At 49.8% G+C, this 21,327-nt stretch overlaps 28 non-coding genes and 3 pseudogenes across 28 annotated transcripts; 15 read left to right on the top strand and 16 right to left on the bottom strand.

The window, feature by feature from the left end:
* Positions 1-438: 438 nt before the first annotated feature.
* Positions 439-602, top strand: LOC135025475 (U1 spliceosomal RNA). The gene has a single exon (XR_010222224.1). It is a non-coding gene; the product is annotated as a U1 spliceosomal RNA (small nuclear RNA).
* Positions 603-754: 152 nt separating this feature from the next.
* Positions 755-917, top strand: LOC135025322 (U1 spliceosomal RNA). The gene has a single exon (XR_010222105.1). It is a non-coding gene; the product is annotated as a U1 spliceosomal RNA (small nuclear RNA).
* Positions 918-1,591: 674 nt separating this feature from the next.
* On the top strand, positions 1,592-1,755 carry LOC135025253 (U1 spliceosomal RNA). Its single transcript, XR_010222037.1, has one exon. It is a non-coding gene; the product is annotated as a U1 spliceosomal RNA (small nuclear RNA).
* A 152-nt stretch (positions 1,756-1,907) lies between these two features.
* Positions 1,908-2,070, top strand: LOC135025333 (U1 spliceosomal RNA). Its single transcript, XR_010222116.1, has one exon. It is a non-coding gene; the product is annotated as a U1 spliceosomal RNA (small nuclear RNA).
* Positions 2,071-2,744: 674 nt separating this feature from the next.
* LOC135025452 (U1 spliceosomal RNA) lies at positions 2,745-2,908 on the top strand. Its single transcript, XR_010222201.1, has one exon. It is a non-coding gene; the product is annotated as a U1 spliceosomal RNA (small nuclear RNA).
* Positions 2,909-3,060: 152 nt separating this feature from the next.
* On the top strand, positions 3,061-3,196 carry LOC135025390 (U1 spliceosomal RNA; annotated as a pseudogene).
* A 701-nt stretch (positions 3,197-3,897) lies between these two features.
* On the top strand, positions 3,898-4,061 carry LOC135025287 (U1 spliceosomal RNA). The gene has a single exon (XR_010222070.1). It is a non-coding gene; the product is annotated as a U1 spliceosomal RNA (small nuclear RNA).
* Positions 4,062-4,213: 152 nt separating this feature from the next.
* LOC135025376 (U1 spliceosomal RNA) lies at positions 4,214-4,376 on the top strand. Its single transcript, XR_010222157.1, has one exon. It is a non-coding gene; the product is annotated as a U1 spliceosomal RNA (small nuclear RNA).
* A 674-nt stretch (positions 4,377-5,050) lies between these two features.
* On the top strand, positions 5,051-5,214 carry LOC135025277 (U1 spliceosomal RNA). Its single transcript, XR_010222060.1, has one exon. It is a non-coding gene; the product is annotated as a U1 spliceosomal RNA (small nuclear RNA).
* A 151-nt stretch (positions 5,215-5,365) lies between these two features.
* LOC135025299 (U1 spliceosomal RNA) lies at positions 5,366-5,528 on the top strand. Its single transcript, XR_010222082.1, has one exon. It is a non-coding gene; the product is annotated as a U1 spliceosomal RNA (small nuclear RNA).
* A 674-nt stretch (positions 5,529-6,202) lies between these two features.
* On the top strand, positions 6,203-6,366 carry LOC135025234 (U1 spliceosomal RNA). Its single transcript, XR_010222019.1, has one exon. It is a non-coding gene; the product is annotated as a U1 spliceosomal RNA (small nuclear RNA).
* A 152-nt stretch (positions 6,367-6,518) lies between these two features.
* LOC135025405 (U1 spliceosomal RNA) lies at positions 6,519-6,681 on the top strand. Its single transcript, XR_010222171.1, has one exon. It is a non-coding gene; the product is annotated as a U1 spliceosomal RNA (small nuclear RNA).
* Positions 6,682-7,355: 674 nt separating this feature from the next.
* Positions 7,356-7,519, top strand: LOC135025469 (U1 spliceosomal RNA). The gene has a single exon (XR_010222218.1). It is a non-coding gene; the product is annotated as a U1 spliceosomal RNA (small nuclear RNA).
* A 152-nt stretch (positions 7,520-7,671) lies between these two features.
* On the top strand, positions 7,672-7,807 carry LOC135025399 (U1 spliceosomal RNA; annotated as a pseudogene).
* An 855-nt stretch (positions 7,808-8,662) lies between these two features.
* On the bottom strand, positions 8,663-8,825 carry LOC135025304 (U1 spliceosomal RNA). The gene has a single exon (XR_010222087.1). It is a non-coding gene; the product is annotated as a U1 spliceosomal RNA (small nuclear RNA).
* Positions 8,826-9,293: 468 nt separating this feature from the next.
* LOC135025352 (U1 spliceosomal RNA) lies at positions 9,294-9,456 on the top strand. Its single transcript, XR_010222134.1, has one exon. It is a non-coding gene; the product is annotated as a U1 spliceosomal RNA (small nuclear RNA).
* Positions 9,457-10,284: 828 nt separating this feature from the next.
* Positions 10,285-10,447, bottom strand: LOC135025343 (U1 spliceosomal RNA). The gene has a single exon (XR_010222125.1). It is a non-coding gene; the product is annotated as a U1 spliceosomal RNA (small nuclear RNA).
* Positions 10,448-10,599: 152 nt separating this feature from the next.
* LOC135025468 (U1 spliceosomal RNA) lies at positions 10,600-10,763 on the bottom strand. The gene has a single exon (XR_010222217.1). It is a non-coding gene; the product is annotated as a U1 spliceosomal RNA (small nuclear RNA).
* A 674-nt stretch (positions 10,764-11,437) lies between these two features.
* Positions 11,438-11,600, bottom strand: LOC135025358 (U1 spliceosomal RNA). Its single transcript, XR_010222140.1, has one exon. It is a non-coding gene; the product is annotated as a U1 spliceosomal RNA (small nuclear RNA).
* Positions 11,601-11,752: 152 nt separating this feature from the next.
* On the bottom strand, positions 11,753-11,916 carry LOC135025286 (U1 spliceosomal RNA). Its single transcript, XR_010222069.1, has one exon. It is a non-coding gene; the product is annotated as a U1 spliceosomal RNA (small nuclear RNA).
* Positions 11,917-12,590: 674 nt separating this feature from the next.
* Positions 12,591-12,753, bottom strand: LOC135025321 (U1 spliceosomal RNA). Its single transcript, XR_010222104.1, has one exon. It is a non-coding gene; the product is annotated as a U1 spliceosomal RNA (small nuclear RNA).
* Positions 12,754-12,905: 152 nt separating this feature from the next.
* Positions 12,906-13,069, bottom strand: LOC135025276 (U1 spliceosomal RNA). Its single transcript, XR_010222059.1, has one exon. It is a non-coding gene; the product is annotated as a U1 spliceosomal RNA (small nuclear RNA).
* A 674-nt stretch (positions 13,070-13,743) lies between these two features.
* On the bottom strand, positions 13,744-13,906 carry LOC135025375 (U1 spliceosomal RNA). Its single transcript, XR_010222156.1, has one exon. It is a non-coding gene; the product is annotated as a U1 spliceosomal RNA (small nuclear RNA).
* A 152-nt stretch (positions 13,907-14,058) lies between these two features.
* On the bottom strand, positions 14,059-14,222 carry LOC135025467 (U1 spliceosomal RNA). Its single transcript, XR_010222216.1, has one exon. It is a non-coding gene; the product is annotated as a U1 spliceosomal RNA (small nuclear RNA).
* Positions 14,223-14,896: 674 nt separating this feature from the next.
* Positions 14,897-15,059, bottom strand: LOC135025350 (U1 spliceosomal RNA). Its single transcript, XR_010222132.1, has one exon. It is a non-coding gene; the product is annotated as a U1 spliceosomal RNA (small nuclear RNA).
* Positions 15,060-15,211: 152 nt separating this feature from the next.
* On the bottom strand, positions 15,212-15,375 carry LOC135025252 (U1 spliceosomal RNA). The gene has a single exon (XR_010222036.1). It is a non-coding gene; the product is annotated as a U1 spliceosomal RNA (small nuclear RNA).
* A 698-nt stretch (positions 15,376-16,073) lies between these two features.
* On the bottom strand, positions 16,074-16,209 carry LOC135025389 (U1 spliceosomal RNA; annotated as a pseudogene).
* A 152-nt stretch (positions 16,210-16,361) lies between these two features.
* Positions 16,362-16,525, bottom strand: LOC135025247 (U1 spliceosomal RNA). The gene has a single exon (XR_010222031.1). It is a non-coding gene; the product is annotated as a U1 spliceosomal RNA (small nuclear RNA).
* A 3,240-nt stretch (positions 16,526-19,765) lies between these two features.
* Positions 19,766-19,929, bottom strand: LOC135025275 (U1 spliceosomal RNA). The gene has a single exon (XR_010222058.1). It is a non-coding gene; the product is annotated as a U1 spliceosomal RNA (small nuclear RNA).
* A 670-nt stretch (positions 19,930-20,599) lies between these two features.
* On the bottom strand, positions 20,600-20,762 carry LOC135025320 (U1 spliceosomal RNA). The gene has a single exon (XR_010222103.1). It is a non-coding gene; the product is annotated as a U1 spliceosomal RNA (small nuclear RNA).
* A 142-nt stretch (positions 20,763-20,904) lies between these two features.
* LOC135025263 (U1 spliceosomal RNA) lies at positions 20,905-21,068 on the bottom strand. Its single transcript, XR_010222047.1, has one exon. It is a non-coding gene; the product is annotated as a U1 spliceosomal RNA (small nuclear RNA).
* Between the last annotated feature and the right edge of the window lie 259 nt (positions 21,069-21,327).

The following is a 21,327-nucleotide window of genomic DNA, read 5'->3' as shown; positions in this document are numbered from 1 at the left end:
GCTTGAATGCTTCAGGGGATGGGGCATGGCCAACATGAGCCCCACACCAAAGGAGGGGGGAGGTGTTTAATGCGAACTAGGGGTCATCCAAGCACTGCAAAAGGCCGCCATGCCCTGCATGCCCCTTTTCTCTTTTCATATGCAGATGAGGGTTCCAGTCAACTTTGGCCCACTGCTTGGATAACATCACCGTATGCAAATCCGTCTGCTGCAGACCTTCCCCCAGGAGTGCTTGTACTAGTTGTTGCATATGGTTTGATATTTGATGGTGCTTCAGTATTAGGCAGCCTTCCGCCCTCCCATGTTCATCTGAAAAGATGTGGTCTCCCTGCAGTTGTTGTCCCCAGATGAGAGTTCACTTGTGCTGCCTCAGTTGAATCTCCTTTACTTGACAGAGATGTGCCTGAGCAGCTGCCCTCACCAGCCCTATCCCAAATCATACTTATTTTGCATAGGAGATACCATGGTCATGAAGATTGTTCTCCAAGGGTGAGGTTCATTCATTGCATTCTGGGTATGCTGACCCCTGTGATTTTCCCAAATGTGGGAAACTCGACTGCATTATTTGTGGTAGTGGGGGACTGTGTTTGTGCTTTCCTCTGGTCAGCTCTGGTAAAAGTCAGATTTCTTTGTCTCAGATCTTCCTCTAGCCTTGTTCTTCTTTCGAGAGTTCCCTTGTGCTGCCTCAGTTGGATCTCTTTCACTTGACAGGGGGGTGCCCGAACAGCGACCCTCCCCAGCTCTAGCCCAACTCCTACTTACCTGCCAGGTGAGATACTATGATCATGAAGGTGCTTCTCCCAGGGCAAGGCTCACCCATTGCACTCTGGGTGTGCTGCCCCTGCGATTTCCCCAAATGTGGGAAACTTGACTGCATAATTTGTGTTTCCCCTGGTCGGCTCTCGTATAATTCAGATCTCTTTGTCTCAGGTCTCTCTCCAGCCTAGTTTGCTGTCTGTTTCCACTTCTCTTTTCTTCAACCGCTCCCTTCTATACCCTTGTGCACTATCCTGACTTCTCCTCCCGTCTGCTTACTTTGTGCCTTCCAATGCACAATGCAAACTACAGGTAGTGCTGCAGGGCCCACACCCTTTTACTTGCCTTACAGAGCAGCTCTGGAGCTGTTACAGTGCCCAGCTGCTGCAAGAAATCAGCTTGAATGCTTCAGGGGCTGGGGCATAGCCAACATGAGCCCCACACCAAAGGAGGGTGGAGGTGTTTAATGCAAACTAGGGGTCAGCCAAGCACCGCAAAAGGCCGCCATGCCCTGCACGCCCCTTTTCTCTTTTCATATGCAGATGAGGGTTGAAGCCAACTTTGACCCACTGCTTGGATGACATCACCGTATGCAAATCCGTCTTCTGCAGAACTTCCCCCAGGAATGCTTGCACTAGTTGTTGCATTTGGTTTGTTGTTTGGGGGTGCTTCAGTATTAGGCAGCCTTCTGCCCTCCCATGTTCATCTGAAAATATGTGTTCTCCCTGCAGTTGTTGTCCCCAGATGAGAGTTCCCTTGTGCTGCCTCAGTAGAATCTCCTTTACTTGACAGAGATGTGCATGAGCAGCGGCCCTCCCCAGCCCTATTCCAAATCATACTTATTTTGCATAGGAGATACCATGGTCATGAAGATTGTTATCCCAGGGTGAGGTTCATTCATTGCATTTTGGGTATGCTGACCCCTGTGATTTCCCCAAATGTGGGAAACTTGACTGCATTATTTGTGGTAGTGGGGGACTGTGTTTGTGCTTTCCTCTGGTCAGCTCTGGTAAAAGTCAGATTTCTTTGTCTCAGATTTTCCTCTAGCCTTGTTCTTCTTTCGAGAGTTCCATTGTGCTGCCTCAGTTGGATCTCCTTCACTTGACAGGGGGGTACCCGAGCAGCGACCCTCCCCAGCTCTAGCCCAACTCCTACTTACCTGCCAGGTGAGATACTATGATCATGAAGGTGCTTCTCCCAGGGCAAGGCTCACCCATTGCACTCTGGGTGTGCTGCCCCTGCGATTTCCCCAAATGTGGGAAACTTGACTGCATAATTTGTGTTTCCCCTGGTCGGCTCTCGTATAATTCAGATCTATTTGTCTCAGGTCTCTCTCCAGCCTAGTTTGCTGTCTGTTTCCACTTCTCTTTTCTTCAGCCGCTCCCTTCTATACCCTTGTGCACTATCCTGACTTCTCCTCCCGTCTGCTTACTTTGTGCCTTCCAATGCACAATGCAAACTACAGGTAGTGCTGCAGGGCCCACACCCTTTTACTTGCCTTACAGAGCAGCTCTGGAGCTGTTACAGTGCCCAGCTGCTGCAAGAAATCAGCTTGAATGCTTCAGGGGATGGGGCATGGCCAACATGAGCCCCACACCAAAGGAGGGGGGAGGTGTTTAATGCGAACTAGGGGTCATCCAAGCACTGCAAAAGGCCGCCATGCCCTGCATGCCCCTTTTCTCTTTTCATATGCAGATGAGGGTTCCAGTCAACTTTGGCCCACTGCTTGGATAACATCACCGTATGCAAATCCGTCTGCTGCAGACCTTCCCCCAGGAGTGCTTGTACTAGTTGTTGCATATGGTTTGATATTTGATGGTGCTTCAGTATTAGGCAGCCTTCCGCCCTCCCATGTTCATCTGAAAAGATGTGGTCTCCCTGCAGTTGTTGTCCCCAGATGAGAGTTCACTTGTGCTGCCTCAGTTGAATCTCCTTTACTTGACAGAGATGTGCCTGAGCAGCTGCCCTCACCAGCCCTATCCCAAATCATACTTATTTTGCATAGGAGATACCATGGTCATGAAGATTGTTCTCCCAGGGTGAGGTTCATTCATTGCATTCTGGGTATGCTGACCCCTGTGATTTTCCCAAATGTGGGAAACTCGACTGCATTATTTGTGGTAGTGGGGGACTGTGTTTGTGCTTTCCTCTGGTCAGCTCTGGTAAAAGTCAGATTTCTTTGTCTCAGATCTTCCTCTAGCCTTGTTCTTCTTTCGAGAGTTCCCTGGTGCTGCCTCAGTTGGATCTCCTTCACTTCACAGGGGGGAACCCGAGCAGCGACCCTCCCCAGCTCTAGCCCAACTCCTACTTACCTGCCAGGTGAGATACTATGATCATGAAGGTGCTTCTCCCAGGGCAAGGCTCAACCATTGCACTCTGGGTGTGCTGCTCCTGCGATTTCCCCAAATGTGGGAAACTTGACTGCATAATTTGTGTTTCCCCTCGTCGGCTCTCGTATAATTCAGATCTCTTTGTCTCAGGTCTCTCTCCAGCCTAGTTTGCTGTCTGTTTCCACTTCTCTTTTCTTCAGCCGCTCCCTTCTATACCCTTGTGCACTATCCTGACTTCTCCTCCCGTCTGCTTACTTTGTGCCTTCCAATGCACAATGCAAACTACAGGTAGTGCTGCAGGGCCCACACCCTTTTACTTGCCTTACAGAGCAGCTCTGGAGCTGTTACAGTGCCCAGCTGCTGCAAGAAATCAGCTTGAATGCTTCAGGGGCTGGGGCATAGCCAACATGAGCCCCACACCAAAGGAGGGTGGAGGTGTTTAATGCAAACTAGGGGTCAGCCAAGCGCCGCAAAAGGCCACCATGCCCTGCACGCCCCTTTTCTCTTTTCATATGCAGACGAGGGTTGAAGCCAACTTTGACCCACTGCTTGGATGACATCACCATATGCAAATCCATCTGCGGCAGGCCTTCCCCCAGGAATGCTTGCACTAGTTGTTGCATTTGGTTTGTTGTTTGGGGGTGCTTCAGTATTAGGCAGCCTTCTGCCCTCCCATGTTCATCTGAAAATATATGTTCTCCCTGCAGTTGTTGTCCCAAGATGAGAGTTCCCTTGTGCTGCCTCAGTTGAATCTCCTTTACTTGACAGAGATGTGCATGAGCAGCGGCCCTCCCCAGCCCTATTCCAAATCATACTTATTTTGCATAGGAGATACCATGGTCATGAAGATTTTTCTCCCAGGGTGAGGTTCATTCATTGCATTTTGGGTATGCTGACCCCTGTGATTTCCCCAAATGTGGGAAACTTGACTGCATTATTTGTGGTAGTGGGAGACTGTGTTTGTGCTTTCCTCTGGTCAGCTCTGGTAAAAGTCAGATTTCTTTGTCTCAGATTTTCCTTTAGCCTTGTTCTTTTTTCGAGAGTTCCCTTGTGCTGCCTCAGTTGGATCTCCTTCACTTTACAGGGGGGTACCCGAGCAGCGACCCTCCCCAGCTCTAGCCCAACTCCTACTTACCTGCCAGGTGAGATACTATGATCATGAAGGTGCTTCTCCCAGGGCAAGGCTCACCCATTGTACTCTGGGTGTGCTGCTCCTGTGATTTCCCCAAATGTGGGAAACTTGACTGCATAATTTGTGTTTCCCCTGGTCGGCTCTCGTATAATTCAGATCTCTTTGTCTCAGGTCTCTCTCCAGCCTAGTTTGCTGTCTGTTTCCACTTCTCTTTTCTTCAGCCGCTCCCTTCTATACCCTTGTGCACTATCCTGACTTCTCCTCCCGTCTGCTTACTTTGTGCCTTCCAATGCACAATGCAAACTACAGGTAGTGCTGCAGGGCCCACACCCTTTTACTTGCCTTACAGAGCAGCTCTGGAGCTGTTACAGTGCCCAGCTGCTGCAAGAAATCAGCTTGAATGCTTCAGGGGATGGGGCATGGCCAACATGAGCCCCACACCAAAGGAGGGTGAAGGTGTTTAATGCGAACTAGGGGTCATCCAAGCACCGCAAAAGGCCGCCATGCCCTGCACGCCCCTTTTCTCTTTTCATATGCAGATGAGGGTTGAAGCCAACTTTGACCCACTGCTTGGATGACATCACCGTATGCAAATCCGTCTTCTGCAGAACTTCCCCCAGGAATGCTTGCACTAGTTGTTGCATTTGGTTTGTTGTTTGGGGGTGCTTCAGTATTAGGCAGCCTTCTGCCCTCCCATGTTCATCTGAAAATATGTGTTCTCCCTGCAGTTGTTGTCCCCAGATGAGAGTTCCCTTGTGCTGCCTCAGTTGAATCTCCTTTACTTGACAGAGATGTGCCTGAGCAGCGGCCCTCCCCAGCTCTATCCCAAATCATACTTATTTTGCATAGGAGATACCATGGTCATGAAGATTATTCTCCCAGGGTGAGGTTCATTCATTGCATTATGTGTATGCTGACCCCTGTGATTTCCCCAAATGTGGGAAACTCGACTGCTTTATTTGTGGTAGTGGGGGACTGTGTTTGTGTTTTCCTCTGGTCAGCTCTGGTAAAAGTCAGATTTCTTTGTTCAGATCTTCCTCTAGCCTTGTTCTTCTTTTGAGAGTTCCCTTGTGCTGCCTCAGTTGGATCTCCTTCACTTGACAGGGGGGTGCCCAAGCAGAGACCCTCCCCAGCTCTAGCCCAACTCCTACTTACCTGCCAGGTGAGATACTATGATCATGAAGGTGCTTCTCCCAGGGCAAGGCTCACCCATTGCACTCTGGGTGTGCTGCCCCTGCGATTTCCCCAAATGTGGGAAACTTGACTGCATAATTTGTGTTTCCCCTGGTCGGCTCTCGTGTAATTCAGATCTCTTTGTCTCAGGTCTCTCTCCAACCTAGTTTGCTGTCTGTTTCCACTTCTCTTTTCTTCAGCCGCTCCCTTCTATACCCTTGTGCACTATCCTGACTTCTCCTCCCGTCTGCTTACTTTGTGCCTTCCAATGCACAATGCAAACTACAGGTAGTGCTGCAGGGCCCACACCCTTTTACTTGCCTTACAGAGCAGCTCTGGAGATGTTACAGTGCCCAGCTGCTGCAAGAAATCAGCTTGAATGCTTCAGGGGATGGGGCATGGCCAACATGAGCCCCACACCAAAGGAGGGTGGAGGTGTTTAATGCGAACTAGGGGTCATCCAAGCACCGCAAAAGGCCGCCATGCCCTGCACGCTCCTTTTCTCTTTTCATATGCAGATGAGGGTTGAAGCCAACTTTGACCCACTGCTTGGATGACATCACCGTATGCAAATCCGTCTTCTGCAGAACTTCCCCCAGGAATGCTTGCACTAGTTGTTGCATTTGGTTTGTTGTTTGGGGGTGCTTCAGTATTAGGCAGCCTTCTGCCCTCCCATGTTCATCTGAAAATATGTGTTCTCCCTGCAGTTGTTGTCCCCAGATGAGAGTTCCCTTGTGCTGCCTCAGTTGAATCTCCTTTACTTGACAGAGATGTGCATGAGCAGCGGCCCTCCCCAGCCCTATTCCAAATCATACTTATTTTGCATAGGAGATACCATGGTCATGAAGATTGTTCTCCCAGGGTGAGGTTCATTCATTGCATTTTGGGTATGCTGACCCCTGTGATTTCCCCAAATGTGGGAAACTTGACTGCATTATTTGTGGTAGTGGGGGACTGTGTTTGTGCTTTCCTCTGGTCAGCTCTGGTAAAAGTCAGATTTCTTTGTCTCAGATTTTCCTCTAGCCTTGTTCTTCTTTCGAGAGTTCCCTTGTGCTGCCTCAGTTGGATCTCCTTCAGTTTACAGGGGGGTACCCGAGCAGCGATCCTCCCCAGCTCTAGCCCAACTCCTACTTACCTGCCAGGTGAGATACTATGATCATGAAGGTGCTTCTCCCAGGGCAAGGCTCACCCATTGCACTCTAGGTGTGCTGCTCCTGCGATTTCCCCAAATGTGGGAAACTTGACTGCATAATTTGTGTTTCCCCTGGTCGGCTCTCGTATAATTCAGATCTCTTTGTCTCAGGTCTCTCTCCAGCCTAGTTTGCTGTCTGTTTCCACTTCTCTTTTCTTGAGCCGCTCCCTTCTATGCCCTTGCGCACTATCCTGACTTCTCCTCCTGTCTGCTTACTTTGTGCCTTCCAACGCACAATGCGAACTACAGGTAGTGCTGCAGGGCCCACACCCTTTTACTTGCCTTACAGAGCAGCTCTGGAGCTGTTACAGTGCCCAGCTGCTGCAAGAAATCAGCTTGAATGCTTCAGGGGCTGGGGCATAGCCAACATGAGCCCCACACCAAAGGAGGGTGGAGGTGTTTAATGCAAACTAGGGGTCAGCCAAGTGCCGCAAAAGGCCACCATGCCCTGCACGCCCCTTTTCTCTTTTCATATGCAGACGAGGGTTGAAGCCAACTTTGACCCACTGCTTGGATGACATCACCATATGCAAATCCATCTGCGGCAGGCCTTCCCCCAGGAATGCTTGCACTAGTTGTTGCATTTGGTTTGTTGTTTGGGGGTGCTTCAGTATTAGGCAGCTTTCTGCCCTCCCATGTTCATCTGAAAATATATGTTCTCCCTGCAGTTGTTGTCCCCAGATGAGAGTTCCCTTGTGCTGCCTCAGTTGAATCTCCTTTACTTGACAGAGATGTGCATGAGCAGCGGCCCTCCCCAGCCCTATTCCAAATCATACTTATTTTGCATAGGAGATACCATGGTCATGAAGATTTTTCTCCCAGGGTGAGGTTCATTCATTGCATTTTGGGTATGCTGACCCCTGTGATTTCCCCAAATGTGGGAAACTCAACTGCATTATTTGTGGTAGTGGGGGACTGTGTTTGTGCTTTCCTCTGGTCAGCTCTAGTAAAAGTCAGATTTCTTTGTCTCACATTTTCCTCTAGCCTTGTTCTTCTTTCGAGAGTTCCCTTGTGCTGCCTTTGTTGGATCTCCTTCACTTTACAGGGGGGTACCCGAGCAGCGACCCTCCCCAGCTCTAGCCCAACTCCTACTTACCTGCCAGGTGAGATACTATGATCATTAAGGTGCTTCTCCCAGGGCAAGGCTCACCCATTGTACTCTGGGTGTGCTGCTCCTGCGATTTCCCCAAATGTGGGAAACTTGACTGCATAATTTGTGTTTCCCCTCGTCGGCTCTCGTATAATTCAGATCTCTTTGTCTCAGGTCTCTCTCCAGCCTAGTTTGCTGTCTGTTTCCACTTCTCTTTTCTTCAGCCGCTCCCTTCTATACCCTTGTGCACTATCCTGACTTCTCCTCCCGTCTGCTTACTTTGTGCCTTCCAATGCACAATGCAAACTACAGGTAGTGCTGCAGGGCCCACACCCTTTTACTTGCCTTACAGAGCAGCTCTGGAGCTGTTACAGTGCCCAGCTGCTGCAAGAAATCAGCTTGAATGCTTCAGGGGCTGGGGCATAGCCAACATCAGCCCCACACCGAAGGAGGGTGGAGGTGTTTAATGCAAACTAGGGGTCAGTCAAGCGCCGCAAAAGGCCACCATGCCCTGCACGCCCCTTTTCTGTTTTCATATGCAGATGAGGGTTGAAGCCAACTTTGACCCACTGCTTGGATGACATCACCATATGCAAATCCATCTGCGGCAGGCCTTCCCCCAGGAATGCTTGCACTAGTTGTTGCATTTGGTTTGTTGTTTGGGGGTGCTTCAGTATTAGGCAGCCTTCTGCTGCACCCTGCTTTGGTGTGGGGCTCATGTTGGCCATGCCCCATCCCCTGAAGCTTTCAAGCAGATTTCTTGCAGCAGCTGGGCACTGTAACAGCTCAAGAGCTGCTCTGTAAGGCAAGTAAAAGGGTGTGGGCCCTGCAGCACTACCTGTAGTTTGCATTGTGCATTGGAAGGCACAAAGTAAGCAGACGGGAGGAGAAGTCAGGATAGTGCACAAGGGTATAGAAGGGAGCGGCTGAAGAAAAGAGAAGTGGAAACAGACAGCAAACTAGGCTGGAGAGAGATCTGAGACAAAGAGATCTGAATTATACGATAGCCGACCAGGGGAAACACAAATTATGCAGTCAAGTTTCCCACATTTGGGGAAATCGCAGGGGCAGCACACCCAGAGTGCAATGGGTGAGCCTTGCCCTGGGAGAAGCACCTTCATGATCATAGTATCTCACCTGGCAGGTAAGTATGAGTTGGGCTAGAGCTGGGGAGGGTCGCTGCTCGGGCACCCCCCTGTTAAGTGAAGGAGATCCAACTGAGGCAGCACAAGGGAACTCTCAAAAGAAGAACAAGGCTAGAGGAAGATCTGAAACAAAGAAATCTGACTTTTACCAGAGCTGACCAGAAGAAAACACAAACACAGTCCCCCACTACCACAAATAAAGCAGTCGAGGTGAGGTTCATTCATTGCATTTTGGGTATGCTGACCCCTGTGATTTCCCCAAATGTGGGAAACTCGACTGCTTTATTTGTGGTAGTGGGGGACTGTGTTTGTGTTTTCTTCTGGTCAGCTCTGGTAAAAGTCAGATTTCTTTGTTTCAGATCTTCCTCTAGCCTTGTTCTTCTTTTGAGAGTTCCCTTGTGCTGCCTCAGTTGGATCTCCTTCACTTAACAGGGGGGTGCCCGAGCAGCGACCCTCCCCAGCTCTAGCCCAACTCCTACTTACCTGCCAGGTGAGATACTATGATCATGAAGGTGCTTCTCCCAGGGCAAGGCTCACCCATTGCACTCTGGGTGTGCAGCCCCTGCGATTTCCCCAAATGTGGGAAACTTGACTGCATAATTTGTGTTTCCCCTGGTCGGCTCTCGTATAATTCAGATCTCTTTGTCTCAGATCTCTCTCCAGCCTAGTTTGCTGTCTGTTTCCACTTCTCTTTTCTTCAGCCGCTCCCTTCTATACCCTTGTGCACTATCCTGACTTCTCCTCCCGTCTGCTTACTTTGTGCCTTCCAATGCACAATGCAAACTACAGGTAGTGCTGCAGGGCCCACACCCTTTTACTTGCCTTACAGAGCAGCTCTGGAGCTGTTACAGTGCCCAGCTGCTGCAAGAAATCTGCTTGAATGCTTCAGGGGATGGGACATGGCCAACATGAGCCCCACACCAAAGGAGGGTGGAGCAGAAGGCTGACTAATACTGAAGCACCCCCAAACAACAAACCAAATGCAACAACTAGTGCAAGCATTCCTGGGGGAAGGCCTGCCGCAGATGGATTTGCATATGGTGATGTCATCCAAGCAGTGGGTCAAAGTTGGCTTCAACCCTCGTCTGCATATGAAAACAGAAAAGGGGCGTGCAGGGCATGGTGGCCTTTTGCGGCGCTTGACCGACCCCTAGTTTGCATTAAACACCTCCACCCTCCTTCGGTGTGGGGCTCATGTTGGCTATGCCCCAGCCCCTGAAGCATTCAAGCTGATTTCTTGCAGCAGCTGGGCACTTTAACAGCTCCAGAGCTGCTCTGTAAGGCAAGTAAAAGGGTGTGGGCCCTGCAGCACTACCTGTAGTTTGCATTGTGCATTGGAAGGCACAAAGTAAGCAGACGGGAGGAGAAGTCAGGATAGTGCACAAGGGTATAGAAGGGAGCGGCTGAAGAAAAGAGAAGTGGAAACAGACAGCAAACTAGGCTGGAGAGAGACCTGAGACAAAGAGATCTGAATTATACGAGAGCCGACCAGGGGAAACACAAATTATGCAGTCAAGTTTCCCACATTTGGGGAAATCGCAGGAGCAGCACACCCAGAGTGCAATGGGTGAGCCTTGCCCTGGGAGAAGCACCTTCATGATCATAGTATCTCACCTGGCAGGTAAGTAGGAGTTGGGCTAGAGCTGGGGAGGGTCGCTGCTCGGGTACCCCCCTGTCAAGTGAAGGAGATCCAACTGAGGCAGCACAAGGGAACTCTCGAAAGAAGAACAAGGCAAGAGGAAAATCTGAGACAAAGAAATCTGACTTTTACCAGAGCTGACCAGAGGAAAGCACAAACACAGTCCCCCACTACCACAAATAATGCAGTTGAGTTTCCCACATTTGGGGAAATCACAGGGGTCAGCATACCCAAAATGCAATGAATGAACCTCACCCTGGGAGAACAATCTTCATGACCATGGTATCTCCTATGCAAAATAAGTATGATTTGGAATAGGGCTGGGGAGGGCCGCTGCTCATGCACATCTCTGTCAAGTAAAGGAGATTCAACTGAGGCAGCACAAGGGAACTCTCATCTGGGGACAACAACTGCAGGGAGAACACATATTTTCAGATGAACATGGGAGGGCAGAAGGCTGCCTAATACTGAAGCACCCCCAAACAACAAACCAAATGCAACAACTAGTGCAAGCATTCCTGGGGGAAGTTCTGCAGAAGACGGATTTGCATACGGTGATGTCATACAAGCAGTGGGTCAAAGTTGGCTTCAACCCTCATCTGCATATGAAAAGAGAAAAGGGGCGTGCAGGGCATGGCGGCCTTTTGCGGTGCTTGGATGACCCCTAGTTCGCATTAAACACCTCCACCCTCCTTTGGTGTGGGGCTCATGTTGGCTATGCCCCAGCCCCTGAAGCATTCAAGCTGATTTCTTGCAGCAGCTTGGCACTGCAACAGCTCCAGAGCTGCTCTGTAAGGCAAGTAAAAGGGTGTGGGCCCTGCAGCACTACCTGTAGTTTGCATTGTGCATTGGAAGGCACAAAGTAAGCAGACGGGAGGAGAAGTCAGGATAGTGCACAAGGGTATAGAAGGGAGCGGCTGAAGAAAAGAGAAGTGGAAACAGACAGCAAACTAGGCTGGAGAGAGACCTGAGACAAAGAGATCTGAATTATACGAGAGCCGACCAGGGGAAACACAAATTATGCAGTCAAGTTTCCCACATTTGGGGAAATCGCAGGAGCAGCACACCCAGAGTACAATGGGTGAGCCTTGCCCTGGGAGAAGCACCTTCATGATCATAGTATCTCACCTGGCAGGTAAGTAGGAGTTGGGCTAGAGCTGGGGAGGGTCGCTGCTCGGGTACCCCCCTGTAAAGTGAAGGAGATCCAACTGAGGCAGCACAAGGGAACTCTCGAAAGAAGAACAAGGCTAAAGGAAAATCTGAGACAAAGAAATCTGACTTTTACCAGAGCTGACCAGAGGAAAGCACAAACACAGTCTCCCACTACCACAAATAATGCAGTCAAGTTTCCCACATTTGGGGAAATCACAGGGGTCAGCATACCCAAAATGCAATGAATGAACCTCACCCTGGGAGAAAAATCTTCATGACCATGGTATCTCCTATGCAAAATAAGTATGATTTGGAATAGGGCTGGGGAGGGCCGCTGCTCATGCACATCTCTGTCAAGTAAAGGAGATTCAACTGAGGCAGCACAAGGGAACTCTCATCTTGGGACAACAACTGCAGGGAGAACATATATTTTCAGATGAACATGGGAGGGCAGAAGGCTGCCTAATACTGAAGCACCCCCAAACAACAAACCAAATGCAACAACTAGTGCAAGCATTCCTGGGGGAAGGCCTGCCGCAGATGGATTTGCATATGGTGATGTCATCCAAGCAGTGGGTCAAAGTTGGCTTCAACCCTCGTCTGCATATGAAAAGAGAAAAGGGGCGTGCAGGGCATGGTGGCCTTTTGCGGCGCTTGGCTGACCCCTAGTTTGCATTAAACACCTCCACCCTCCTTTGGTGTGGGGCTCATGTTGGCTATGCCCCAGCCCCTGAAGCATTCAAGCTGATTTCTTGCAGCAGCTGGGCACTGTAACAGCTCCAGAGCTGCTCTGTAAGGCAAGTAAAAGGGTCTGGGCCCTGCAGCACTACCTGTAGATCGCATTGTGCGTTGGAAGGCACAAAGTAAGCAGACAGGAGGAGAAGTCAGGATAGTGCGCAAGGGCATAGAAGGGAGCGGCTCAAGAAAAGAGAAGTGGAAACAGACAGCAAACTAGGCTGGAGAGAGACCTGAGACAAAGAGATCTGAATTATACGAGAGCCGACCAGGGGAAACACAAATTATGCAGTCAAGTTTCCCACATTTGGGGAAATCGCAGGGGCAGCACACCCAGAGTGCAATGGGTGAGCCTTGCCCTGGGAGAAGCACCTTCATGATCATAGTATCTCACCTGGCAGGTAAGTAGGAGTTGGGCTAGAGCTGGGGAGGGTCGCTGTTCGGGCACCCCCCTGTCAAGTGAAAGAGATCCAACTGAGGCAGCACAAGGGAACTCTCGAAAGAAGAACAAGGCTAGAGGAAGATCTGAGACAAAGAAATCTGACTTTTTCCAGAGCTGACCAGAGGAAAGCACAAACACAGTCCCCCACTACCACAAATAATGCAGTCGAGTTTCCCACATTTGGGGAAATCACAGGGGTCAGCATACCCAGAATGCAATGAATGAACCTCACCTTGGGAGAACAATCTTCATGACCATGGTATCGCCTATGCAAAATAAGTATGATTTGGGATAGGGCTGGGGAGGGCCGCTGCTCAGGCACATCTCTGTCAAGTAAAGGAGATTCAACTGAGGCAGCACAAGGGAACTCTCATCTGGGGACAACAACTGCAGGGAGAACACATATTTTCAGATGAACATGGGAGGGCAGAGGACTGCCTAATACTGAAGCACCCCCAAACAACAAACCAAATGCAACAACTAGTGCAAGCATTCCTGGGGGAAGGCCTGCCGCAGATGGATTTGCATATGGTGATGTCATCCAAGCAGTGGGTCAAAGTTGGCTTCAACCCTCGTCTGCATATGAAAAGAGAAAAGGGGCGTGCAGGGCATGGTGGCCTTTTGCGGCGCTTGGCTGACCCCTAGTTTGCATTAAACACCTCCACCCTCCTTTGGTGTGGGGCTCATGTTGGCTATGCCCCAGCCCCTGAAGCATTCAAGCTGATTTCTTGCAGCAGCTGGGCACTGTAACAGCTCCAGAGCTGCTCTGTAAGGCAAGTAAAAGGGTGTGGGCCCTGCAGCACTACCTGTAGTTCGCATTGTGCGTTGGAAGGCACAAAGTAAGCAGACAGGAGGAGAAGTCAGGATAGTGCGCAAGGGCATAGAAGTAAGCGGCTCAAGAAAAGAGAAGTGGAAACAGACAGCAAACTAGGCTGGAGAGAGACCTGAGACAAAGAGATCTGAATTATACGAGAGCCGACCAGGGGAAACACAAATTATACAGTCAAGTTTCCCACATTTGGGGAAATCGCAGGAGCAGCACACCCAGAGTGCAATGGGTTAGCCTTGCCCTGGGAGAAGCACCTTCATGATCATAGTATCTCACCTGGCAGGTAAGTAGGAGTTGGGCTAGAGCTGGGGAGGGTCGCTGCTAGGGTACCCCCCTGTAAAGTGAAGGAGATCCAATTAAGGCAGCACAAGGGAACTCTCGAAAGAAGAACAAGGCTAGAGGAAAATCTGAGACAAAGAAATCTGACTTTTACCAGAGCTGACCAGAGGAAAGCACAAACACAGTCCCCCACTACCACAAATAATGCAGTTGAGTTTCCCACATTTGGGGAAATCACAGGGGTCAGCATACCCAAAATGCAATGAATGAACCTCACCCTGGGAGAAAAATCTTCATGACCATGGTATCTCCTATGCAAAATAAGTATGATTTGGAATAGGGCTGGGGAGGGCCGCTGCTCATGCACATCTCTGTCAAGTAAAGGAGATTTAACTGAGGCAGCACAAGGGAACTCTCATCTGGGGACAACAACTGCAGGGAGAACACATATTTTCAGATGAACATGGGAGGGCAGAAGGCTGCCTAATACTGAAGCACCCCCAAACAACAAACCAAATGCAACAACTAGTGCAAGCATTCCAGGGGGAAGTTCTGCAGAAGACGGATTTGCATACGGTGATGTCATCCAAGCAGTGGGTCAAAGTTGGCTTCAACCCTCATCTGCATATGAAAAGAGAAAAGGGGCGTGCAGGGCATGGCGGCCTTTTGCGGTGCTTGGATGACCCCTAGTTCGCATTAAACACCTCCACCCTCCTTTGGTGTGGGGCTCATGTTGGCCATGCCCCATCCCCTGGAGCATTCAAGCTGATTTCTTGCAGCAGCTGGGCACTGTAACAGCTCCAGAGCTGCTCTGTAAGGCAAGTAAAAGGGTGTGGGCCCTGCAGCACTACCTGTAGTTTGCATTGTGCATTGGAAGGCACAAAGTAAGCAGACGGGAGGAGAAGTCAGGATAGTGCACAAGGGTATAGAAGGGAGCGGCTGAAGAAAAGAGAAGTGGAAACAGACAGCAAACTAGGCTGGAGAGAGACCTGAGACAAAGAGATCTGAATTATACGAGAGCCGACCAAGGGAAACACAAATTATGCAGTCAAGTTTCCCACATTTGGGGAAATCGCAGGGGCAGCACACCCAGAGTGCAATGGGTGAGCCTTGCCCTGGGAGAAGCACCTTCATGATCATAGTATCTCACCTGGCAGGTAAGTAGGAGTTGGGCTAGAGCTGGGGAGGGTCGCTGTTCGGGCACCCCCCTGTCAAGTGAAAGAGATCCAACTGAGGCAGCACAAGGGAACTCTCGAAAGAAGGACAAGGCTAGAGGAAGATCTGAGACAAAGAAATCTGACTTTTTCCAGAGCTGGCCAGAGGAAAGCACAAACACAGTCCCCCACTACCACAAATAATGCAGTCGAGTTTCCCACATTTGGGGAAATCACAGGGGTCAGCATACCCAGAATGCAATGAATGAACCTCACCCTGGGAGAACAATCTTCATGACCATGGTATCGCCTATGCAAAATAAGTATGATTTGGGATAGGGCTGGGGAGGGCCGCTGCTCAGGCACATCTCTGTCAAGTAAAGGAGTTTCAACTGAGGCAGCACAAGGGAACTCTCATCTGGGGACAACAACTGCAGGGAGAACACATATTTTCAGATGAACATGTGAGGGCAGAAGGCTGCCTAATACTGAAGCACCCCCAAACAACAAACCAAATGCAACAACTAGTGCAAGCATTCCTGGGGGAAGGCCTGCAGCAGATGGATTTGCATATGGTGATGTCATCCAAGCAGTGGGTCAAAGTTGGCTTCAACCCTCGTCTGCATATGAAAAGAGAAAAGGGGCGTGCAGGGCATGGCGGCCTTTTGCAGCGCTTGGATGACCCCTAGTTTGCATTACACACCTCCTCCCTCCTTCGGTGTGGGGCTCATGTTGGCTATGCCCCAGCCCCTGAAGCATTAAAGCTGATTTCTTGCAGCAGCTGGGCACTGTAACTGCTCCAGAGCTACTCTGTAAGGCAAGTAAAAGGGTGTGGGCCCTGCAGCACTACCTGTAGTTCGCATTGTGCGTTGGAAGGCACGAAGTAAGCAGACGGGAGAAGTCAGGATAGTGCGCAAGGGCATAGAAGGGAGCGGCTCAAGAAAAGAGAAGTGGAAACAGACAGCAAACTAGGCTGGAGAGAGACCTGAGACAAAGAGATCTGAATTATACGAGAGCCGACGAGGGGAAACACAAATTATGCAGTCAAGTTTCCCACATTTGGGGAAATCGCAGGAGCAGCACACCCAGAGTGCAATGGTTGAGCCTTGCCCTGGGAGAAGCACCTTCATGATCATAGTATCTCACCTGGCAGGTAAGTAGGAGTTGGGCTAGAGCTGGGGAGGGTCGCTGCTCGGGTTCCCCCCTGTGAAGTGAAGGAGATCCAACTGAAGCAGCACCAGGGAACTCTCGAAAGAAGAACAAGGCTAGAGGAAGATCTGAGACAAAGAAATCTGACTTTTACCAGAGCTGACCAGAGGAAAGCACAAACACAGTCCCCCACTACCACAAATAATGCAGTCGAGTTTCCCACATTTGGGAAAATCACAGGGGTCAGCATACCCAGAATGCAATGAATGAACCTAACCCTGGGAGAACAATCTTCATGACCATGGTATCTCCTATGCAAAATAAGTATGATTTGGGATAGGGCTGGTGAGGGCCGCTGCTCAGGCACATCTCTGTCAAGTAAAGGAGATTCAACTGAGGCAGCACAAGGGAACTCTCATCTGGGGACAACAACTGCAGGGAGACCACATCTTTTCAGATGAACATGGGAGGGCGGAAGGCTGCCTAATACTGAAGCACCATCAAATATCAAACCATGGCCCTCATTCCGAGTTGATAACTCGCAAGGCGATTTTAGCAGAGTTACACACGCTAAGCCGCCGCCTACTGGGAGTGAATCTTAGCTTCTTAAAATTGCGACCGATGTATTCGCAATATTGCGATTACAAACTACTTAGCAGTTTCAGAGTAGCTTCAGACTTACTCTGCATCTGCGATCAGTTCAGTGCTTGTCGTTCCTGGTTTGACGTCACAAACACTCCCAGAGTTCGCCCAGACACTCCCCCGTTTCTCCGGCCACTCCTGCGTTTTTTCCGGAAACTGTAGCGTTTTTTCCCACACGCCCATAAAACGGCCTGTTTCCGCCCAGTAACACCCATTTCCTGTCAATCACATTACGATCGCCGGAGCGAAGAAAAATCCGTGAGTAAAAATACTTTCTTCATTGTAAAATTACTTGGCGCAGTCGCAGTGCGAATATTGCGCATGCGTACTAAGCAGAATTTCACTGCGATGCGATGAAATTTACAGAGCGAACAACTCGGAATGAGGGCCCATATGCAACAACTAGTACAAGCACTCCTGGGGGAAGGTCTGCAGCAGACGGATTTGCATACGGTGATGTAAATCCAAGCAGTGGGCCAAAGTTGACTGGAACCCTCATCTGCATATGAAAAGAGAAAAGGGGCATGCAGGGCATGGCGGCCTTTTGCAGTGCTTGGATGACCCCTAGTTCGCATTAAACACCCCCACCCTCCTTTGGTGTGGGGCTCATGTTGGCCATGCCCCATCCCCTGATGCATTCAAGCTGATTTCTTGCAGCAGCTGGGCACTGTAACAGCTCCAGAGCTGTTCTGTAAGGCAAGTAAAAGTGTGTGGGCCCTGCAGCACCACCTGTTGTTCGCATTGTGCGTTGGAAGGCACAAATTAAGCAGACGGGAGGAGAAGTCAGGATAGTGCGCAAGGGCATTCTTTTCTCTTAGTCCGGGGGCAAGGCTTCAAAATGGGGTCTGCAACGGAGGAGACACAGGGGGCGTGGTCACAGCAGCTTTTCTCTACAGTCTGCACCAGCAGGAGCCTACACCATTTTTTATGATCACGCTGAACTGCAGTGCGACTGCAATTACAGCATGGTCAAGAAGGGAGGCGTCATGCTGGGTGGCCATGCCCTGTCACTGTGCAGGAGCCAGCACCGCTCACACACTAGTCCCCGGGTGCAGCCCCCAACCCCCGGGACACCCGGAGCAACAAAATGTAGATTCAGGCCACCAGGCCACGCCCCTACCTATGAAACCATGCCTCCTTTTTACCATTGCGCTGTTTATCTGCGCGCACTGCATTACAATCTCCCTCGCCACCTCTCTGGGTGTCACCAGTGATAGTGACACCTCTGTCATGCTTGTAGCAGCTGGTCCTAAGATCTACGCCTCAAGCCCTGAGTGTTTGCCCTTGTGACTTGTTGATCATCATAGCGAAGCAGATGCTTACAGAAAACTGCAGGGGCTTAGATTGAAAATAAAAACAATTGATGGGTATAAGGTAGAGAGGAGTGGGTTCGGTTCTCCGAGAACCGAATTCCCCACGAACTCCACGTGGTTTACATTGGTCCGAGGCAGGCTCGGTTGTTCCTGCCTGACTCGGAAAACCTGAACAAGGGAAAATGTCATCATCCCGCTGTCAGATTCTCGTGAGATTCGGATTCCATATAAAGAGCTGCGCGTTGCTGCCATTTTTACTCGTGCATTGAAGAGAGAGCGGAGAGGACGTGGCTATGTTCTCTCAGTGGAAATCTCAATATCAGTGCTCAGTATCAGTGGTTACTTATTGCTGCTCAGTAATACTAGTAGTGTGTCTCTCCTGCTCAGTGTCAGTTCTCAGTAGTATCCTCATCAGTGCTCAGTATCACTGCTCATTGTCTTGTGCTGCATTGTGGTGCTCAGCATACTACAGTACATTACTAATAGTCCAGTGCTGCATCTTGCTGCTCAGTGTCAGTTCTAGTATCCTCATCAGTGCTCACTATCACTGCTCATTGCATTGTGGTGTTCTGTATACTACAGTAACATAGTAATATAGTATATATAGAGGAGCGGGTTCGGTTCTCCGAGAACCGAATTCCCGACGAACTCCACGTGGTTTACACTGGTCCGAGGCAGGCTCGGTTGTTCCTGCCTGACTCGGAAAACCTGAACAAGGGAAAATGTCATCATCCCGCTGTCGGATTCTCGCGAGATTCGGATTCCATATAAAGAGCTGCGCGTTGCCGCCATTTTTACTCGTGCATTGAAGAGAGAGCGGAGAGGATGTGGCTATGTTCTCTCAGTGGAAATCTCAATATCAGTGCTCAGTATCAGTGGTTACTTATTGCTGCTCAGTAATACTAGTAGTGTGTCTCTCCTGCTCAGTGTCAGTTCTCAGTAGTATCCTCATCAGTGCTCAGTATCACTGCTCATTGTCTTGTGCTGCATTGTGGTGCTCAGCATACTACAGTACATTACTAATAGTCCAGTGCTGCATCTTGCTGCTCAGTGTCAGTTCTAGTATCCTCATCAGTGCTCACTATCACTGCTCATTACATTGTGGTGTTCTGTATACTACAGTAACATAGTAATATAGTAACATATGGTAACATAGTTTTTGAGGTTGAATAGAGGCAAATTGCCCATCGTGTTCAACCTGTTTTAAGTTGTGATGATTCTACATACTTGCTGAATAATGTTTTATGACTAGTTAGCTACTATAACTCATGTTACCCCCGGATTAACCATGTTGATATTTTAAGTATTATAACCTTGGATAGCTTTTTCATTCAGAAATGTATCCATTCCTTTTTTAAATCCAATTACAGAGTCCGCCATTACCACCTTCCCTGGCAGGGAATTCCACATCCTGATTGCCCTAACAGTGAAGATCATAGTATCTCACCTGGCAGGTAAGTAGGAGTTGGGCTAGAGCTGTGGAGGATTGCTGCTCGGGCACCCCCTGTCAAGTGAAGGAGATCCAACTGAGGCAGCACAAGGGAACTCTCGAAAGAAGAACAAGGCTAGAGGAAGATCTGAGACAAAGAAATCTGACTTTTACCAGAGCTGACCAGAGGAAAGCACAAACACAGTCCCCCACTACCACAAATAATGCAGTCGAGTTTCCCACATTTGGGGAAATCACAGGGGTCAGCATACCCAGAATGCAATGAATGAACCTCACCTTGGGAGAACAATCTTCATGACCATGGTATCGCCTATGCAAAATAAGTATGATTTGGGATAGGGCTGGGGAGGGCCGCTGCTCAGGCACATCTCTGTCAAGTAAAGGAGTTTCAACTGAGGCAGCACAAGGGAACTCTCATCTGGGGACAACAACTGCAGGGAGAACACATATTTTCAGATGAACATGGGAGGGCAGAAGGCTGCCTAATACTGAAGCACCCCCAAACAACAAACCAAATGCAACTACTAGTGCAAGCATTCCTGGGGGAAGGCCTGCAGCAGACGGATTTGCATATGGTGATGTCATCCAAGCAGTGGGTCAAAGTTGGCTTCAACCCTCGTCTGCATATGAAAATAAAAAAGGGGTGTGCAGGGCATGGCTGCCTTTTGCGGCGCTTGGATGACCCCTAGTTCGCATTAAACACCTCCACCCTCCTTCGGTGTGGGGCTCATGTTGGCTATGCCCCAGCCCCTGAAGCATTCAAGCTGATTTCTTGCAGCAGCTGGGCACTGTAACAGCTCCAGAGCTGCTCTGTAAAGCAAGTAAAAGGGTGTGGGCCCTGCAGCACTACCTGTAGTTTGCATTGTGCGTTGGAAGGCACAAAGTAAGCAGACGGGGAAGTCAGGATAGTGCACAAGGGCATAGAAGGGAGCGGCTGAAGAAAAGAGAAGTGGAAACAGACAGCAAACTAGGCTGGAGAGAGACCTGAGACAAAGAGATCTGAATTATACGAGAGCCGACCAGGGGAAACACAAATTATGCAGTCAAGTTTCCCACATTTGGGGAAATCGCAGGGGCAGCACACCCAGAGTGCAATGGGTGAGCCTTGCCCTGGGAGAAGCACCTTCATGATCATAGTATCTCACCTGGCAGGTAAGTAGGAGTTGGGCTAGAGCTGGGGAGGGTCTCTGCTCGGGCACCCCCCTGTCAAGTGAAGGAGATCCAACTGAGGCAGCACAAGGGAACTCTCAAAAGAAGAACAAGGCTCTGAAACAAAGAAATCTGACTTTTACCAGAGCTGACCAGAGGAAAACACAAACACAGTCCCCCACTACCACAAATAAAGCAGTCGAGTTTCCCACATTTGGGGAAATCACAGGGGTCAGCATACCCAGAATGCAATGAATGAACCTCACCCTGGGAGAATAATCTTCATGACCATGGTATCTCCTATGCAAAATAAGTATGATTTGGGATAGAGCTGGGGAGGGCCGCTGCTCAGGCACATCTCTGTCAAGTTAAGGAGATTCAACTGAGGCAGCACAAGGGAACTCTCATCTAGGGACAACAACTGCAGGGAGAACACATATTTTCAGATGAACATGGGAGGGCAGAAGGCTGCCTAATACTGAAGCACCCCCAAACAACAAACCAAATGCAACAACTAGTGCAAGCATTCCTGGGGGAAGGCCTGCCGCAGATGGATTTGCATATGGTGATGTCATC

The sequence above is a fragment of the Pseudophryne corroboree genome, unplaced genomic scaffold, assembly GCF_028390025.1.
Source record: "Pseudophryne corroboree isolate aPseCor3 unplaced genomic scaffold, aPseCor3.hap2 scaffold_415, whole genome shotgun sequence".
Lineage (NCBI taxonomy): Eukaryota > Metazoa > Chordata > Amphibia > Anura > Myobatrachidae > Pseudophryne > Pseudophryne corroboree.
The sequence above is the reverse complement of the archived record's forward strand: the minus strand, read 5'-3'. Positions and strand labels throughout refer to the sequence as shown.